This window comes from Chrysemys picta, unplaced genomic scaffold (assembly GCF_011386835.1).
Source record: "Chrysemys picta bellii isolate R12L10 unplaced genomic scaffold, ASM1138683v2 scaf54, whole genome shotgun sequence".
NCBI lineage: Eukaryota > Metazoa > Chordata > Testudines > Emydidae > Chrysemys > Chrysemys picta.
In genome coordinates this window covers 8,615-14,562 of record NW_027052761.1, presented here as the reverse complement: position 1 = coordinate 14,562, position 5,948 = coordinate 8,615, and the positions used below count along the sequence as shown (strand labels likewise).

At 49.3% G+C, this 5,948-nt stretch overlaps 1 long non-coding RNA gene across 1 annotated transcript; it reads right to left on the bottom strand.

Annotated features, from left to right (window-relative positions):
• Positions 1–589: 589 nt before the first annotated feature.
• Positions 590–4,189, bottom strand: LOC135977867 (uncharacterized). The gene is made up of 3 exons (XR_010595311.1): positions 4,073–4,189; positions 1,679–1,802; positions 590–724 (listed from the first exon to the last, which is right to left on the bottom strand). It is a non-coding gene; the product is annotated as an uncharacterized LOC135977867 (long non-coding RNA).
• Positions 4,190–5,948: the final 1,759 nt, after the last annotated feature.

The following is a 5,948-nucleotide window of genomic DNA, read 5'->3' as shown; positions in this document are numbered from 1 at the left end:
TCGAGAAGGAGACTTGCTAAAGCAAAGCCAAAGGGGTCTCTGAGGTTTCCCTGGCCCTGCGCTCCTGTCCTGCCTGGCTGATGTCAGCATCTCTCTCTCAGGTAACCACCTCCCTAACACCTTTGACCCATAGGCTGAGGTCCAGGATAAGGCCTTTGTGATATCACTGCCACACCCAACCAAACCCTAAAGTGCTAATGTCCTGCTACTAGCCTGACACTTTGAAGGTTTGAGCTACTCTCTGTGGATCACCCCACTCAATGCATCCTCATTCTAGGAAGCAAGCGGGCTAGACAGTAAAACATCAGAGGCTGCTCCCAATGCTACACTCAGTGTTTCCAAAATTAGTAGACTTTATGGTCAGAAGAGACCTTTAGAGCATCTAATCTAACCCGCTGCATATCATAGGCTTACTGTATAGTACAATAGTTACTCTTTGGGCACACACATTCCAGAAAGGCATCTAGTCTTCATTCAATGACATCAAGAGATGGAGAATCCACCACTTTCCCTTTTAGTTAGGGCCAGGGGGCTCCATTTCCCCTTCCACTAGCTCCCCATTTACAGTGAGCCAGAGCAGTACCTGCAGTAGGGAGCGGGAGTTGCTGAAGGCCTCAGAGGAACAGCCCCTGCAGTGTCTCAGGCACCTGGCGCAAGTGCCGGATGATGTGGAGCTGGTGCATCACTTTGGCCGTGACGTCCTCCTGCTGCACATATACCACTCCTGGTGGTGAAAGGGGAACAGGAGAAAGGACAAAAGAAGTAAGAGATAAAGAGAAAGGAAGGAGGGATGGAGGAAAAGGTAAAACGAAAAGGACAAACCCTAATCTCCCCAGTGATTCTACCAGACAAAATTACAGGGAGGGAATAAAATTCTGCCACCTTAAACTACTGTTTTCCATGCCTAGAATTCAGCTGGCACCAGATGGATCAGACTGAGCAGGTTCCAAAACCTCTTGGAGGCTCTTACCTTCTAAATAGGGACGTCTGTTTTCTAGTAAAATCCGTCAAAGGAAAGGAGAAAACTCGAAAGAGGCTCCTGCTCACACTCACATACGTCAACCCTAACACTCTCTCAGTCCTCAAAGAGAGACCTCGAGAAGGAGACTTGCTGAAGCAAAGCCACAGGGGTCTCTGAGGTTTCCCTGGCCCTGTGCTCCTGTCCTGCCAGGCTGATGTCAGCATCTCTCTCGGAGGTCACCACCTCCCTAACACCTTTGACCAATAGGCTGACGTTCTGCAAAAGGCCTTTGTGATATCACTGCCACACCCACCCTTCCCCGGAAGTGCTAATGTCCTGCTGCTGGCCTGACACTTTGAAGGTTTCAGCTACTCTCTGTGGATCACCCCACTCAATGCCTGTTCATTCTAGGAAGTAAGCCGGCTAGACGGTAAAACATCAGAGGCTGCTCCCAATGCTACACTCAGTGTTTCCAAAATTAGGGGACTTTATGGTCAGAATAGACCTTTAGAGCATCTCATCTAACCCCTTGCATACCATAGGCTTGCTGTATAGTACAATAGTTACTTTTTGGGCACACACATTGCAGAAAGGCATCTAGTCTTCCTTCAATGACATCAAGAGATGGAGAATCCACCACTTTCCCTTTTAGTGAGTGGCAGGGGGCTCCATTTCCCCTTCCACTAGCTCCCCATTTACAGTGAGCCAGAGCAGTACCTGCAGCAGGGAGCGGGAGTTGCTGAAGGCCTCAGAGGAACAGCCCCTGCAGTGTCTCAGACACCTGGCGCAAGTGCCGGATGATGCGGAGCTGGTGCATCACTTTGGCCGTGACGTCCTCCTGCTGCAAGGGAACGAGAACCTGTCAGAGACTCAAAGGTCCCGAGGAATCAGGGGGAATTAAGGGCACCTGGAACCAGCAGTATTTCCACCCACCACCTGCCCACCGCTGAGGGATGAATTCACCTCCTGAACCCCAGAATGGAGTCTTCTTGTCCTTTCTAGTATCCTCCAGTGTCAACCCCCCTCCTTTTAGGATTAGCTCCTGCTACCTCCCCCTCAGTGTTCTTCACAGCTGTTCCACCTCCAAACCAAACCTCAAGTTATCAGAACCCTCTTCTGCACCCCCAACCAGGTTGGGCATCGAGGCGGCTCTAGCGGGGGGGCAGGAGGGATTCTGCCAGAAGTGAAGTGGGTTGAGGGGAGGTTGAGATCTTGCCCCAAGTCATCCCAGACACTAATGCTAAGCCACAGGATGGCAGCATCTAGTGTCAGTGGAGTCCAAGCACTATTTCAACCATACAGTTTTGGATGAACTCCCCACAAGGGGAGGTGAAGAGCACCCCCAGCAACACACACACAAACACACACACACACACACCACTCCTGGTGGTGAAAGGGGAACAGGAGAAAGGACAAAAGAAGTAAGAGATGAAGAGAAAGGAAGGAGGGATGGAGGAAAAGGTAAAACGAAAAGGACAAACCCTAATGTCCCCAGTGATTCTACGGGACAAAATCCCAGGGAGGGAATAAAATTCTGCCATCTTAAACTACTGTTTTCCATGCCTAGAATTCAGCTGGCACCAGATGGATCAGACTGAGCAGGTTCCAAAACCTCTTGGAGGCTCTTACCTTCTAAATAGGGACGTCTGTTTTCTAGTAAAATCAGTAAAAGGAAAGGAGAAAACTCGAAAGAGGCTCCTGCACGCACTCACGTACGTGAACCCTAATACTCTCTCAGTCCTCAAAGAAAGACCCCGAGAAGGAGACTTGCTGAAGCAAAGCCACAGGGTCTCTGAGGTTTCCCTGGCCCTGTGCTCCTGTCCTGCCAGGCTGATGTCAGCATCTCTCTCGGAGGTCACCACCTCCCTAACACATTTGACCAATAAGCTGACATCCTGCAAAAGGCCTTTCTGATGTCACTGACACACCCAACCAAACCCTGAAGTGCTAATGTCCTGCTGCTGGCCTGACACTTTGAAGGTTTGAGGTTGTCATAACTATAAAGGGAAGGGTAACAGCTGTCCTGTGTACAGTACTATAAAATCCTCCTGGCCAGAGACTCCAAAATCCTTTTCCCTCTAAAGGGTTAAGAAGCTCAGGTAACCTGGCTGGCATCTGACCTAAAGGACCAATAAGGGGACAAGATACTTTCAAATCTTGGGGAGGGGAAGGCTTTTGTTTGTGTTCTTTGTTTGTGTGGGTGTTCGCCCTCGGGACTGAGAGGGACCAGACATCAATCCAGGTTCTCCATATCTTTCTAAACAAGTCTCTCCTATTTCAAACAAGGCGTGTTAGTTTTCCTTTGTTTTCTCAACTTGTAAATGTACCTTTTACTAGAGTGTTTATCTTTGTTTGCTGTACTTTGAACCTAAGACTAGAGGGGAGTCCTCTGAGCTCTTTAAGTTTGATTACCCTGTAAGGTTAATTTCCATACTGATTTTACAGAGATGATTTTTACCTTTTTCTTTAATTAAAAGCCTTATTTTTAAGAACCTGATTGATTTTTCCTTGTTTTAAGATCCAAGGAGTTTGGATCTTGATTCACCAGGAGTTGGTGGGAGGAAGGAGGGGAATGGTTAATTTCTCCTTCTTTTAGATCCAAGGGGGTTGGATCTGTATTCACCAGGGAATTGCTGAAAGGTTTCTCAAGGCTACCCAGGGGAGGAAATTAGCCTTGGGATGGTGGTTAAGCTTAGAAGTTTTCATTCAGGCCCCTACATTTGTACCCTAAACTTCAAAGTGGGGATACAGCCTTGACACAGGTACTCTCTGTGGATCACCCCACTCAATGCGTCTTCATTCTAGGAAGCAAGCCGGCTAGACAGTAAAACATCAGAGGCTGCTCCCAATGCTACACTCAGTGTTTCCAAAATTAGTAGACTTTATGGTCACAAGAGACCTTTAGAGCATCTCATCTAAGCCCCTGCATATCATAGGCCTCCTGTATAGTACAATAGTTACTTTTTGGGCACACACATTCCAGAAAGGCATCTAGTCTTCATTCAATGACATCAAGAGATGGAGAATCCATCACTTTCCCTTTTAGTGAGTGCCAGGGGGCTCCATTTCCCCTTCCACTAGCTCGCCATTTACAGGGAGACAGAGCAGTACCTGCAGCAGGGAGCGGGAGTTGCTGAAGGCCTCAGAGGCGCAGCCCCTGCAGTGTCTCAGGCACCTGGCGCAAGTGGCGGATGATGCGGGTGCATCACTTTGGCCGTGACGTCCTCCTCCTGCAAGGGAACGAGAACCTGTCAGAGACTCAAAAGCCCCGAGGAATCAGGGGCAATTAAGAACACCTGGAACCAGCAGTATTTACACCCAGCACCTGCCCACCACTGAGGGATGAATTCACCTCCTGAACCCCAGAATGGAGTCGTCTTCTCCTTTCTAGTAATCTCCAGTGCCAACCCCCGTCCTTGTAGGGTGAGCTCCTGCTACCTCCCCCTCAGTGCCCTTGACAGCTGTTCCACCTCCAAACCACAGCTCAAGTTATCAGAACCCTCTTCTCCACCCCCACCCAGGTTGGGCAGGGAGGCGGCTCTAGCAGGGGGGGCAGGTGGGATTCTGGCAGCAGTGAAGTGGGTTGCGGGGAGGTTGAGATCTTGCCCCAAGTCATCCCAGACACTAATGCTAAACCACACAATGCCAGCATCTAGTGTCAGTGGATTCCAAGCACTATTTCAACCATACAGTTTTGGATCAACTCCCAACAAGGGGAGGTGAAGAGCACCCCCAGCAACACACACACACCCACACCCACACCCACACACACCCACACATATATATATATACCACTCCTGGTGGTGGGAGGGGAACAAGAGAAAGGACAAAAGAAGTAAGAGATAAAGAGAAAGGAAGGAGGGATGGAGGAAAAGGTAAAACGAAAAGGACAAACCCTAATGTCCCCAGTGATTCTACCAGACAAAATTACAGGGAGGGATTAAAATTCTGCCACCTTGAACTAGTGTTTTCCATGCCTAGAATTCAGCTGGCACCAGATGGATCAGACTGAGCAGGTTCCAAAACCTCTTGGAGGCTCTTACTTTCTAAACAGGGATGTCTGTTTTCTAGTAAAATCAGTAAAAGGAAAGGAGACAACTCGAAAGAGGCTCCTGCTCTCACTCAAATACGTGAATCCTAATACTCTCTCAGTCCTCAAGAGAAACCTCGAGAAGGAGACTTGCTGAAGCAAAGCCACAGGGGTCTCTGAGGTTTCCCTGGCCATGCGCCCCTGTCCTGCCTCGCTGATGGCAGCATCTCTCTCTGAGGTTACCACCTCCCTAACACCTTTGACCAATATGCTGAGGTCCTGCAAAAGACCTTTGTGATATCACTGCCACACCCAATCAAACCCTTAAGTGCTAATGTCCTGCTACTGGCCTGACACTTTGAAGGTTTGAGCTACTCTCTGTGGATCACCCCACTCAATGCATCCTCATTCTAGGAAGCAAGCGGGCTAGACAGTAAAACATCAGAGGCTGCTCCCAATGCTACACTCAGTGTTTCCAAAATTAGTAGACTTTATGGTCAGAAGAGACCTTTAGAGCATCTAATCTAACCCGCTGCATATCATAGGCTTACTGTATAGTACAATAGTTACTCTTTGGGCACACACATTCCAGAAAGGCATCTAGTCTTCATTCAATAACATCAAGAGATGGAGAATCCACCACTTTCCCTTTTAGTGAGGGCCAGGGGGCTCCATTTCCCCTTCCACTAGCTCCCCATTTACAGTGAGCCAGAGCAGTACCTGCAGCAGGGAGCGGGAGTTGCTGAAGGCCTCAGAGGAACAGCCCCTGCAGTGTCTCAGGCACCTGGCGCAAGTGCCGGATGATGCGGAGCTGGTGCATCACTTTGGCCGTGACGTCCTCCTGCTGCAAGGGAACGAGAACCTGTCAGAGACTCAAAGGTCCCGAGGAATCAGGGGGAATTAAGGGCACCTGGAACCAGCAGTATTTCCACCCACCACCTGCCCACCGCTGAGGGA